Genomic DNA, 15,464 nt, shown 5'->3' with positions numbered 1-15,464 from the left:
TCGACTGAAAACAAACGTGTGAACTAATTTCTCAGCATCTTTCAAAGATATAAGAGGTTTAACTTTTGCTATGTTTCTTAGGTGAAAAAATGCTGTCCTAGTGATCTGATTAATATGCGATTTAAAATTCAGATTACAGTTAACAGTTACCCCTAAGCTTTTTACCTCCGTCTTGACTTTTAATCCTAATGTATCCAGTTTATTTCTAATAGCCTCATTGTATCCATTATTGCCAATCACCAAGATTTCAGTTTTCTCTTTATTTAACTTGAGAAAGTTACTGTTCATCCATTCTGACCACACCACACACAAAATTTAGCTCCATATGTGCAAAGCATTCAATTGTTCATCTTAAATTGTTTTATCGAGCACATCTATCTTGCATAAAATTGTCCAAAATGTTTCCAGGGTAAGATTCAACCTGCAAATGCTGCAATCGAGCTCCAGCTCCACACATGTTTTGGGCGTGTACCAAATTAACATCATTTTGGACCAAAATCTTTAAATGCCTTTCAGACAGCCTTGGTGTCACAATCCCTCCTAATCCATTAACAGCTGTGTTTGGTGTAATTCCAGATGGGCTTAAAGAGAAGGACAAACAAACTATAATTGCCTTTACTTCACTACTAGCACACAGACTTCTATTGCTCAACTGGAAGAATCCTAACCCACCTGTTTTAAGTCAGTGGATAACTGATGTTATATACTATTTGAAATTGGAAAAAATCTAATTCTCACTTACAGGATCTCGTCAAAACTTTTTGAAAACCTAGCAGGACCTAATCAATAATATTTTACAATAAACATTTATATTGGGGAGAAGGACTCCTTTCCCTCTTTACTACTCAAAATAGTTTTACTCTGGCTGTTTGGCCTTCCTCTCTTTCTCATGGGTGGGCATTGATTTGAATTTGGTTTTGTTAAGTTTTGATTTGATTGTATAGAATGTTATTTTTTTTTTATAAATTCAATTAAAGATAAAAATAAAAAATAAAATGGAGTTAAATACTCATGGTATACCTCATGCATGATCAATTTTTTATTTAAAGACACAAAAAGGCCAACATTTTACTGGAACCAAAAGCAACCATTATGTGCAGTAAAATAACAGCCCTATACCCAGTGCACATCAGCCAACCATAAACAAGCCCTGAGGAAATCAGAACCCTAAATAGCAACCAAAGAGGAGCCTGACAAGTGAGGAGCAGCTCTGTACCATCTATGCCAAGGGGGAGATAAACCCAAAGGACAGGACAGGACTGTGCTGAAGATCATTGACCTTCCCCCTCCATGAACTAAACTCATCAAATGTGACCAAAGATCAATGTAGGGATTAGAAGCCCATTTGATCCTCAAGAGTTCTAAAAGAATCAAATTGAGAAAGGAAGATTTCCAGACAAGAAGAGAAAGCACGTCAGAAAAAGTCTTAGTTGACATACTTTAAAGTCTTAAACATTACACTTTGAATATTCAAAGGCTTGTTTAAGAAATAGTCATAGGCATACTAAATAAAAGTTTCTGCAGAGGTCGGAGACAATAGACAGGGTGCTGATTCTTGCTTTTCTCCCCTAAAGCCTGCATATTCTTAGAAAAATACACGAAGAATAGGGTTCACCGACAAAAGCGCGATAGACATATGAGCCCCGACAAAACCGCGACGGACAAATGAGCGCCGACAAACCCGCTAACTGGTTTTCGACAAATGCACGCCGACAAAATCGCGAGAGAGGCAAAGAGAGTGGGACGCGTACGTGCGCATTATGTACACATTATGTGCTAGGTTATAACTGTTATAACTGCTGATGGCATGCTAAGAACAAATAACTCAGTTGAGGGTTGGCATAACGCGTTGTATACAAAGCGGAATTACCAGCAGTCAGGCAGCCAGCAAGTCTAAATACGCTCAACTATCAAGACGTCTTGCTGCAATTCTTCCTACATATGCAGGGCGTGATCTACGTGCTGTGCTGATGGCATGCCGCGTCTCATAATATTGACTTCTAAAATAAACATTATTATATATGCTTTAAACCAGTAATTCATATTTAATGACACTTTCGCGATTTTGACGCCGCGTTTTAATCGACGCTCATATGTCTATCGTGCAAATGTCAGGTCACAAAGAATAGAAGTGTCACCCTTAAAACCTAGCAAGCATTTTTTTTCCTGTCTGATGTACTCCTGCTTGGCACCCTCTTCTAAGTCCAGAAACATTCTGTATTGAAGACTTGTAATGGTATGCATACTTCATCCTTTATTTCTCTATGGGACTCCTCAGTGGAAGCTGCTGTAATTGTGCTGTCATCTGAAGCTCCTTTGCTCACCACCTTCACATTTTATAGGGAAACCTTGGTTTTAAATCTTTTGAACCAGCCTTTGGTAGCTGTGAATGTTTCTTCAGCTTCTGTCAATGTACTTTCTGCATCTTTTTGCTGGTAATAATACTCACATAGTGATTTTGCCCTTTCATGTATGATAACTAATGTTTTTCTTTTTTTTTGTTAAAACTTCAATCCAAATGTGAGGTCTCTTTCCAACTTTATTACACACTTCAATCACTGCTTTCAGTTTTTGATGTATCGACTGCAAAACATTTGCAAATTTATTTTTCTTTCTTGTAAATCTAGCTAGCTATGAAGTTGTTCACGCTATATCTATGGTCCAAAGATGTGAAGCCATGCCCTGCTTATATCACATACAGAAGTTACACTTTCACCACCATAGTAATCTTTCTGATCTTTTTAGCCATAAGTTTATTTTCACTAACTGCGCATGTTTAGAGCCCTTACTATCTTCTTTTTCATCTTCCTCTTCATGTTTTGCCACTTCTGTGTGCTCGATGAACCTTCTACATGCTGCTCGGTCCCGCATCCTTCCCAGTCAGACTCTTTTCCTTCAAAGCTTCCTTTACTTTATCCATTCACCATGCTTTGTCTTTCCTCATTTTCTTTTCCACTTCACTTCCATTCTCCTCACTGTTTTGCCCACATATTTATTGACTCTCATTACATGCCTATACTACTTCATCCTGCTTTTCTGTACATTCTTAGATCTCTCTCCCACTTTTGCTGTACCTCTGATTGCATCATTTCTAACTCTGTCCTTTTTGTAACAACACACATCCATGTCAACATTCTCATTCCTGTCATGTCTAACTTCTTTTCCTGCACTCCCTTTACAACCCATGTCTCATCTTCTAAATCATTGTTGGTCTTACCACTGTCTTAAAGACCCTGCCTCAAACCTTCAACTTACTTCTTCGATCAATCAATGCTCCTGATAGCTTCTTCTAATTGTCCCATCCACATTGCATACCGTAAGTTATCTGTGCATCTAATTCTCCATTTTGGGCTACCACTGATTGTACCACTGATTTTATTTATTTTAAATCATCCACTCTTTTCAATGGCTCTTCTTGTAAGCTAACTTATGAATCCTGATCATAATTCTTCTCCATTCTTCCAACTTCTCCACCTTGTCTTTTCTGGTGCCCTAACTGGAATCTTGTCTGTTGCCCTGATACTGCTTTTAACCTGAATCGTCACTCCCTCATACATATCCTGGACAATCCCTACATACTTTTCTGGTACTCCTTCAATCATGCACTTCTAGACCTTTTGACGTGGCTCCCAATCATAATCTTTCTTCAAATCACCTTTTCATTTTTCTCAGTGCTACTCTATCAGCTGTCTCAAAGATTGCATCAGTTGTTCCTTTCCCTGGCATAAAACCAAACTACCCCTCCACTATGGTGGTCTATACCTTACACCTTTTCTCTATAACCATTTCCCAAATTTTTATTGCGTTTGACATCAGCTTTATCCCACTATAGTTTCCACAACCCTGAATATCTATCTCCCTTCTCTTTATCAATGGGCACACTCACACTGTTCCTCCACTCCTATTATATTCCCCCATGGTTGATAGTTCTTCTGCATTAGATCCCACAACACATCTACTCCTCCTTCTTCTTCTTTAGGCCCATTACTATATTTAAGAAAAATTGTGCAGGTAATTGAATTGCAAATAACATTGGCATTGCACCAAATGGATGCTGAGAAAGTTGGGAATAAGGAATGAATTATTTATTGATTTTAGGATAATTCAAAAACAAGCAAAGAGCAAGGAATGACTTTACTTCAATACAGGTGAGACAATCATGCTGTCTACACTAAATATCAGTTGTAACAAATAATAAAGAAAAATAGATAACTTCAGGTGGTGTGATGTTTAGAGTATACAGATCTTTGTGAGTCATCGTGCTTTGGAGAAGTCAGAGTTGGCAGAACAAAGCCAGCTGCTGGGACTTCATCAGCCAGTCACAAAGGATTATTATTTATGTTGAATATTAGCTCAACTATTTCACATAATCCAAATGTGTTTTCTTTTTGAAATCAGCAAAATATTAGTCATTTGTAGTCAAAAGATGGGATTAAGAATTCAATCACTTTGTCAATGAAAATTAAAGTGAATTTCATTACCTGAATGATTGTGGGTATCTATATGTACTCCTTTATGGACTGCCATCCAGACTCAAATTTGTTCGTGCCTCATGCGCAGTTCTTCATGACTTCGTTAAAGGAAAAATCAGAACAAGGGAATTGGTGGATGGTATGTTTCAACTGATTTAAAACAAATTTACTAATTCAAATTGTCTCCTTCATTTTAATAATAAAAATAATAATACTTTTTATGTAATTTAATATCTGGAAACTGTTATACATTTAGATATTTGTTTTGACTTCTATAAACAAAACATTATAAAGTATTGTAGTGGAACTTGTACAAAAGCAACAGGTTTGGCAACTATTTTGGTTAAAATGACAATGAAAGTGGAAAGAGAACTTGGAAACATTTCTTGACGAGGCAGTTATCACAGAGCTCCCTCACCCTTTACCTGTTATTAACATGTCGATGTCGTTCGAGGGAAGGACAGGACTTGATAGAAATCTTGGGGTGCTATCCAGACCATCCTGTTTACTTGTAAATTTCCGCCACACTGGGGCGTGTCCAGCGGGGAATGCCGGGAAACACCTGGAGCTCATCCAGGACCATATAAAAGGGGCAGTCTCCCTTCATTCGAAGCTGGAGTCGGGTGGAGGCAGGACGAGGCAGGAGCAGAGATTGTGGAGGCGGCCCGAAGAAAAGGCATTGTGTGGCCAGGACTGTGTGGGGGTTTGTTGTGCACTTAACTTGTGTAAATATGGTTGTAAATAAACGTGTGGTGGGGGAAAACAACATGTCCGCCTGTCTGTGTCCGGGCCAGGTCCACAATATATATATACTGTCAGGGATGCCAGGGGCAACGACCCATTCGGGACGCTGTGAGGGACCGGATGTGGGTCTGCGCCCACCCTGGATCACGTGGGGGCCGCCTTCCTGGTTGCTTTGGGGGCCACGGGTTAAGGGCATGGAAGCCCCACCCTGCAGGGGCCCGTGGTCACCGCCAGGAGGCGCCCAATGCCTTGGGACCTGTCCCCTCAACCGCCACACTAGGAAGTGCTGGGGAAGATTTAGAAGGGCACCCAGAGAGCTGACGGGAGAACAGCCGGCACTTCCGCCACACTGGGGCGTGGCCAACTAGGGAATGCCGGGAGCCACCTGGAGCTCGTCTGGGAGAGGATAAAAGGGGCCGCCTCCCTTCGTTCAAGGCTAGAGTCGGGTGGAAGAAGGACAAGGCAAGAAGGAGAGTGGAGGCGGCCCGAGAAGAAGGCATTTGTGGCCAGGACTGTGTTTGGGGTTTGTGCACTGATTTTGGACTGGGTCTGAGTGACCATTATTGTAAACAGTATTGTATAATAAACGTGTGGTGGTTGAAGAAGAACATGTCCGCCTGTCTGTGTCCGGGTCGGCTCCACTATATATATATATATATATATATATAAATAAATAGGGTGGCACGGTGGCGCAGTGGTAGCGCTGCTGCCTCGCAGTTAGGAGACCCAGGTTCTTCCGGGTCCTCCCTGCGTGGAGTTTGCATGTTCTCCCGTGACTGCGTGGGTTTCCTCCGGTGCTCGGTTTCCTCCCACAATCCACAGACATGCAGGTTAGGTGGATTGGCGATTCTACATTGGCCCTAGTGTGTGCTTGGTGTGTGGGTGTGTTTGTGTGTGTCCTGTGGTGGGTTGGCACCCTGCCCAGGATTGGTTCCTGCCTTGTGCCCTGTGTTGGCTGGGATTGGCTCCAGCAGACCCCCGTGACCCTGTATTCGGATTCAGCGGGTTTGAAAATGGATGGATGGATATATATATATATATATATATATACTAGCTGTCTCTCGTGGCAAAAATTATATTGATAGGTTTCCTATCCAAGGGCCTCTTGATATACAATATTTTTTGGTTTTGTTATCGGGGCGAGGACAGGTTTTTTAGGGAACTAACGTGGGAGAAAGCAACGTAAAGCTGACCATGCAAGAAGCATAGTGAGCAAAGATCAACCCCTGCTAACTTGAGTGTCTGTCCCCGGGCCTTGTTAAATGACATTGCAAAGTAAAGCTTCACCGGGAACTGTAATCTCTTGAATTCAAAGGGCATGTCCATTGTAATTAGAGGAATGCTCAGGTTTAAAAACCTGTCGCCAATGCCATATCCTGTGATGATTATTTGCCTCTATGATGCCCAGGTTTCTCAAAAGGATAATCAGTGCACCAACTTTCAATGGTAAGTTGTGGTGCGTTATGCCAAGAGGATTAATGGAATTTAAAAATTCTGTAGGATAATGAACTGAATTATTGTGTTCTAAAACAGTATTTATTGAAGTGTATGTCCGTTACAAGGTGTCAAATAATTTGAACACCAATTGATTAATTTTATGCCTACCCCTTCCCATGCCCGCAGCCTCTCTCTTGGCTTTGTGCTTATAACTCGCTGCCACAAGTGAACTATGATATTTACAGCAATGAGTGAAGTCACAAAATCAATTGGAATTATCAAGCAAATTATAGAATCCATTATCCAATCCACTATATTATATCCACTAACTACAGGGTCACGGGGGTCTGCTGGAGCCAATCCCAGCCAACACAGGGCGCAAGGCAAGAAACACACCCTGGGCAGGGCGCCAGCCCGCCGCAGGGCTCATCCACCGGAATGTTCAAGCAAATTATAGAAAAAACCCGATCTACAACTGTTAAGTAGTTCTCTCGTGAAAAACAGATAGACAGACAGACATTGGATTTTATATATATACTAGCAAAATACCCGCGCTTCGCAGCGGAGAAGTAGTGTGTTAAAGAAGTTATGAAAAAGAAAAGCAAACATTTTAAAAATAACGTAAGATGATTGTTAATGTAATTGTTTTGTTATTGATATGAGTGTTGTTGTCATATCTATCTATTTATATATACATATATATATTTATATATATCTGTATATATATATATATATCTGTATATATATATATATATATATATATATATATATATATATATATATATATATATATATATATCAAAATATATATATATATATATAATAGCTGGAGAAGTAAAAAGAAAAGGAAACATTTTAATAATAGCGTAACATGATTGACAATGTAATTGTTTTGTCATTGTCATGAGTGTTATATATACACACACAGACACATATATAAACATATATATATAAATATATATATATATACATCTATACACATATATATATACAGTTATATATATATACATATACACACATACATATATATACATATACATATATACACATACTGTATATACACACACACATATATATACATACTGTATATACACATATACATATCTACATATATACTGTATATACACATATATATATACAAATCTACATATATATATCCACATATATATATATTAGGGGTGGGACTCGATTAAAAAATTAATCCAATTAATTAGAGGCTGTGTAAAATTAATCTTGATTAATCGTATGTAATCGCACACGTAAATTTGCCCCAAATCGCAAATGTTTTTTTTTAATTTAAAAGTGTTTTAGTGGGCACAGAATCAAATAATAGACATGGACATGAATATTGTAAACTGAAGCTGTTTTAATTTCTGAAAAAAAGCCTTTAAACTGCATTTGAATTCAAAACAGAAACAAAAATATCATCCCTGGTTAAAATTGGGCAGACTTAAAAATAAAGTGGTAGTTTAAGTACTTTAAGTACATTTTCAGAATAGTATTGTCTTTAAATAATAATAACCAAAATTTCAACATAAAGTGCAGTTTTTCTTCTTAAAAAAATAAGTCAGAAACATAAAAGGTAATTTGACCAACTTAATCTTTAAACTCTGAGTAACATTAGCCAAAATTATTTTGTACATTAGGCTAAAACAGTGTGATCATTGAACATTTTGTAATTAGATGTAATTAGAATTACTAACGGTCACGGAAGTCCAATGATCCCCAGTAAGAGCCACAAAGTCCGCTTTCTGTAATGCATCTAATTTTGCTTGCTTTTCAGTGTGCACAAAACCATGCTTTTATCAAGGCTTTGCTCGGGAAGTCGAAATGATCAGTCGTAGGAACGCGCTTTATTCCGACTCTAACATTTTTGTAGCTGTGATGTGTGCATCAGTGTAATGGATGTACCAGGAAATCATGCATTGACAAAAGTTCCGTTTGCTTGGAATTGAAAGTGTGATTAAATGCGTTATTTTTAGCGCGTTATGGAGTACATGCATCGAAGCTTCTCAGCTGTGCTTGTGCTAATAAAGGGAAACATTTTAAAATAACGTAACATGATTCTGCGTTAACCTAATATTTTTCATACGTCCCAAACCAAGGAGATCGAAGGTAAAATGAATCAGGTAGCGCACATAGTCAGTACACCCTCTCGGGAATGAACCTCGAATGTCGGCATTAGAGGCGAAGACTCTACAATTGCGCCACAGCGTGTGGCTTGTCTATGCGAGAGTATGTACTGTAGATCGGGGTATATATATACATTTATATATATACCCGCGTATCGCAGTGGAGAAGTAGAAGTTATGAAAAGAAAAGGGAACATTTTAAAAATAACGTAACATGATTGTCAATATACAGTAATTGTTTTGTGAGTGTTATTGAATGTTGCTGTCATCAAGGATTTGATTATCATTATTTCTTTCAATCAGGGTCGTATTTGTACGATGTGTTGTGTTCAAGTTACATTCCGTGTTTGTCAATCGTTGTAAAGATAAGAGGTTTCATTCATCGATTAGTTTCTTACTGCATCAATAAACAGCTCGTCTTCTTCTTTATCTGAGACCTGACACACTGCATGCACGGGTTTTTTACACTGTCTTCCTTTAGCGGGACATTGACTTTTTCCACGTGTGCTTTGTTTCGCAGTAGCTGCACTTATGAATATGATTCTATGTATCAGACGCTTCATATTTTTGCTGCCTTCTTAATTGTGTAATTCGGTTTTGTTCAGCTCTTTGGAACTGTTGCTTTTTATCTGTGCACTGCGTCAGTTCACGTGAGCGCTCGGTGTACATGCATCGAAGGTTCCCAGCTGTGCTGGTGCCATCTCGTGCTATGTCCATAGCTTTATTTAATGTTACCTTAGTCCTGGCACTTAAAACTTTCTCTCGCAGTTTGCTGAGTTTGTGTCAAACACCACCCTGACCATCTCATCTTCCTCTCCATAAGCACAGTCCTTCACCCGTGAATATTTACCCGTGGCAGTTTGCTATTGGATTGCGCTGACGGACGGCCTTATATGGGCAGGCACTAAATTACAAACGCCAGCGGCAGCCTGTCTATGAACTTAATTTAAAGTGTAGGTTTACATCGTGCTTTGTTTCCGAAGTAGCAGAACTCATGAATATGGTTGTATATGTCACTCGCTCGCTTCTTATTGTTTCGCTGCCTTCTCAATTATATAATGCATGTTTTCTTCAGCGCTTTTTGAGGTCTTCCTGGTTTTCTATGTACTGCGTGATTACGTGGGAGGCGTGATGATGTCACACGAAACTCCGCCCCACGGCGTTGAAGCTCATCTCCATTACAGTAAATGGAAAAACTGCTTCCAGTTATGACCATTACGCGTAGAATTTCGATATAAAACCTGCCCAACTTTTGTAAGGAAGCTGTAAGGAATGAACCTGCCAAATTTCAGCCTTCCACCCACACGGGAAGTTGGAGAATTAGTGATGAGTCAGTGAGTGAGTGAGTCAGTGAGTGAGTGCTTTGTGAGTGAGGGCTTTATATATATATATATATATATATATATATATATATATATATATATATATATATATATATATATATATATATATATATATATATATATATATATACTGTATGTGTGTATGTATATATATATGTATACATATCTATCTATATATGTATATACTGTATGAATATATGCATATATAGACCCCCCTGCTTTTAGCAGCAGAAATGTAATCAACTGTTGTGTGAAGTCCTCATACCCATTTTATTTAATTTTTTCAGTGCTGTTGTCTTTGTATGCTGTACAGAAGACATGCCATATTCTTTGGTACAGTATATTTCAAATGTGAGGCTATGCCATCTCTGATATTCACACGTGTGGGTTTTGTGCAACTCCCGCGGAACGCACCATTCAGCAATTGATGAAAAAGTGTCATTACACTCATTCTGTGAGAAATGTACCAAAACCAAACAACAGTTCTATCTTTGCCCCAGGGATTATCACTGCCAATGTGAATTGTAAGGAAAGAAACTCTCATAAGTGGACATTATTACAACAGATATGTCACAAAGGTGATAGCATTGTGTGATTTGCGGGCTACTTATTCCTGCGCCAAATGGTGTGTAAAGAGTATATACTCTAAATACAGAGACAGATATTGAAATAATGTTTATAAGTATGTATTTTCACAGGGTGTGTTCATATTTGATTGGTACACTGTGTATGAAATATTTTAAATTGTAAGACTTGCATTTATTATACTGTGCATAAATTAATGTAGCAGTTCCATTCTTGTTTTCCCAAGAGTAAATGAGCCCAGGAAGTGCCATGTGATTATTCATTATAACATTTTTTCTAAACCCTGGGAGAGAACCTGCTCAGGAAGCTTTCATATCCTAAAGCTGATATCTCTGCCAGTAAGCACACAAGGCAAGCAATCACGGGATTGTGCATTTTTTTACAAAATTACAATAGCTCTTATCTGTGAATTGCAGGCTCAATTGATTCCACGGCAAGCTAGTGATTATAGAGTTAGCAGCAGATTTGCTGGTATTCTTCCAGACTGAAGTGAATTGCTGACACTCCTGTCAAGCACTCTGCGCTTTCCGCATGTTGCCTTGTTTCAGGAAATTGTAAAATGATTTTCTGAAATGCTTTTTTAATTTATCTATGCAATAAGAAAGGGCAACCTGAGAAAAAATACACAGGTTTACAGGTTGATAGGGTCATTACTGTCACGTGTACAAAGTACAGCGAAATTCTTACCTGACATACACTAGACATTCATACCTATGGGTCTGATATTTATTTGTCACAGAAAACGTAGCATAAAAGCAGTTCACAACACTGAATTTTATTGTAATTTAGATGTTATTTATTTATTCATTTGTGCAACCATCATAACTCACATACCACATCACGTAAGCAGCACATTTATTACAGTGCCACTACAGAGTGATCATTTTAAAATAACCCTTTTCAAATTATTATACATTGATTTATTACTTATCCATTTTCATATAATACAGTGTATTTTAATTGGAACTTCAAAGAAAACTTTTGTGAGTGGAAACCAGCAGATAAGAACAATTTCAATTTGGTGAAACCCACTTCCCTTACATTTTCTATTCCTGAAGTTATTCTTGGACAGGAAATTTTGACAGGCCAAATATCAGTTGTAACAAATAATAAAGTGAGGTAGAAAACGTCTGGTGATGTGGAGTTTAGAGAAAATAAACCTTTGTTAGCTATCATGATTGGGAGATTAAGTCTGCCTCACTAAAGCAAGCCAATCATAAAGGATTATTAGATATGTTGAATGTTAAATCAGCTATTTCATTTAATCTAAGTACATTTCCTCTTTGAAATCAGCAAAATAGTAGTTATTTTTAGTCAAAAGAGGCAAGACAATATAGAAAAGTGTAATGAAGATGGGAACAACAATTCAGTCACTGTGTTAATGAAAATTAAAGTGAATTGTATTACCAGAAGGGTTGTGGGTATCTACAGTACAGTAAATGTGCTCCTATATGGGCAGCCAACCAGACTCATTTATGCCGTTGGTCGAGGGGATCATAGGACTCAAAAAAAATGTTGGGCTGCCACTTATTTACTTGTAAAGTAGACAAACTGAAAATGACAGGCACATGATAGCACAATGTGACAACAAAATAAATCGAATCAATAGGTTTTGAAGACCAGTCAAAGAGTAGTAGTGCTGTAACGTGAGTAACTCATCTCCTGAATAAGACACCACCTTCTGGGAGTGCCTGGCTTTTATACCAACTAGAATGAAAGGGGCGGGGTCAGTTGCCCTCAGTGGGAGTCTTCTCTGAGCTGTGGGTGATAAAAGAGAGTCAGCGAACCCTCTGATGTCCTGACGTGTTGGTACTGCTTTCCTCAGATGAGCACGGAAGGTAACCCCTGGACACACAGGCATGACAGTATATACAGTATATTAGACACATATAAACGAAAGACTTTTGTACGTGTGTGTGTGTGTTTGTGTTTGTGTATGGAGCATTTCCCTCTGCTCAAGCTCACCCATAGTCACTGGAGTTGGTATGAATTCTACAGAAGATGTAGAAGCTTATACAAGTGTGACATGCCCTTGGTGAGATGGCACATGAATGTACTTTTACATTTTTTTGGTGTTTTCATGCACCCGATTTGTCATTCATCCCAAGCATACAAACTCAGCTTTCTGGTACATGTGTGTGGTATGTTCACACAATGAACTACCATACGTTTTCCTGAGACAGGTTCTGCTCAATTTGTGCCACAGCTACACTCGACTACACATCCGTTTTGGACAAGATATGACCTTTCCAGGCCCACTTAGCTGATGCCTCTGCAAGTTCACCAATATAGTAAAACTGCTAGGGTGTCTTCAGGTTGTTTTTTTGTCCCAAAGACAACATACAGCTAGTATATATATATATACTAGCAAAATACCCGCGCTTCGCAGCGGCGAAGTACTGCTTTTAAATTTTTATTAAGAAGAAAAGTAAACCTTTTTAAACTGAGGGAAAATATACCAATAATTATTTGTTAAGGATCTCTTTGTTTACCACGTTGTCAGTTCAGCACTCCTGTTGTAATATGACCAAGCTGTTCAAGCTTACTCTTGAGCATGCAACGTATAGTTGGCCATGTGAAAAGCAATCTTGCCTCAAATCAATGGCAACCTTTTGTAGGGTCTGTCCCTGAGACCTATTAATTGTCATCGCGAAGCAGAGCCTTACTGGAAATTGGAGGCATTTGAATTGAAATGGAAGATCAGAGGGTATAACGGGGATGCGAGGAATAAAAACTCTCTCCCCTGAGCAACTGCCAGTAAAAATAGTTGCCTCAATTAGGTTCTTTTGCAGACACGTGACCTGAAGTCTCGTGCCGTTACAAAGTTTCGGTGGCTGTAAGTTTTTCAGTAACATTATTGGTGTCCCAACCTTCAAAATTAGATTATGCTCAGGAGTGCCTGGAGGATTCAGAGTGTGGTGAAACTCTAGCGGCAGTGTGTCTATTAACTTGTGGATTTTTCTGTGAGTATTTGGCGGCAGTGTCACAAAGTTGTTTCCGCAAGACTGCATTAGCTGCGGAGCTCAGCTAGGAGCGAAATGAAGTGAATGAAATGAGGTGAATGGGAGGGGAGATGATGACGTGACTCCCCCACCCGCCTTAACTCTCAATCCCTCCACAAACACACAAATACAGTCTCTCCGATCTCAACTCTCCTTTATATAAATCAGTAAAGGAGAGAGGACTAAACACTAAGGAAAAAGAACGGCAAGACCGCGTCAGCTGCGGAGCTCAGCTCGGAGCGAAATGAAGTGAATGAAATGACGTGAATGGGAGAGGAGATGATGACGTGACTCCCCCACCTGCCTAAACTCTTCATCCCTCCACAAACACAGTCTCTCGGCATGACAAATGCCAGTGGCAACGTGTCTATGAACTTAATTTAAAGTTAAGCTTTACACCTTGCTTTCTTATTCGTTTGCATAAGCACAGTCCATCACCAGCAATTTTAACTCCGTTACAGCAATTTTAACTCCGTTACAAAGTGATGAAAAGTCTTGTTTATACCTTGCGTCTTCTCATTAAACTTGTATTTCGTGAATATCGTATTCGCCTTAGGCATGACAAACACCAGTGGCAGCGTGTCTATGAACTTAATTTAAACTTAAGCTTTACACTGTGCTTTCCTATTAATATGTCCTCAAAGGATCGTTTAGCTTCATAGGGTTGTTCCTCTCTTACTGCATCAATAAACAGCTTGTCTTCTTCTTTATCTGAGACATCACACACTGCATGCACGGGTTTATCTTTCCCAGTCCTGCAAACTATAGGAAATTGGTTCAATTTACCACATTTTTTTACACTGTCTTCCTTTAGCTGGATATTGACTTTTTCCACGGTGTGCTTTGTTTCCCCAGTTGCTGCACTTATGAATATGCTTGTATGCTTCATTCGCTTCATATTCTTTGTCTGCCTTCTCAATTGTGTAATATGTTTTTTGTTCAGCGCTCTTTGGAGCTCTTGCTTGTTCTCTGCGTACTGCTTTTACAGTCAGTTCACATGAGCAGCTCAGAGTACATGCATCTAAGGTTCTCAGCTGTGCTTGTGCTATCTCGTGCGACCTTGCGATGTCCACGGCTTTATTTAATGTTAGCTAAGACCTGGCACTTAAAAGTTTCTCTCGCACTTTCGCTGAATTTGTGCCAAACACTAGTCTATCCCTGACCGTCTCATCTTCGTTTGCATAAGCACAGTCCTTCACCTGCGAATATTTAGCGGCGGTGTGTGTATTGGATTGTTGCTGACAGACCACCTTATATGGGCAGGCACTCAATTACGTGGGAGGCGTGATGAGGCTGGACGCAACTCCGCCTCACACGGCGACCGAACTGCAGGCTATGGCCGTATATATGTACGTAAGTAGGTTCCAGTTATGACCGTTACGCATAGAATTTTGAAATGAAACTTGCTTAACTTTTGTAGGTAAGCTGTAAGGAATGAGCCTGCCAAATTTCAGCCATCTACCTACACGGGAAGTTGGAGAATTAGTGATGAGTGAGTGAGTGAGTGAGTGAGTGAGTGAGTGAGTGAGTCAGTCAGTCAGTCAGTCAGTCAGTCAGTCAGTCAGTGAGGGCTTTGCCTTTTATTAGTATATATATACAGTGGGATGCAAAATTTTGGGCAACCTTGTTAATAGTCATTATTTTCCTGTATAAATCGTTGGTTCTTACAATAAAAAATGTCAGTTAAATATATGATATAGGAGACACACACAGTAATATTTGAGAAGTGAAATGAAGTTTATTGGATTT

This window comes from Polypterus senegalus, chromosome 17, assembly GCF_016835505.1.
Source record: "Polypterus senegalus isolate Bchr_013 chromosome 17, ASM1683550v1, whole genome shotgun sequence".
Lineage (NCBI taxonomy): Eukaryota > Metazoa > Chordata > Cladistia > Polypteriformes > Polypteridae > Polypterus > Polypterus senegalus.
This window is presented reverse-complemented; position numbering follows the sequence as displayed.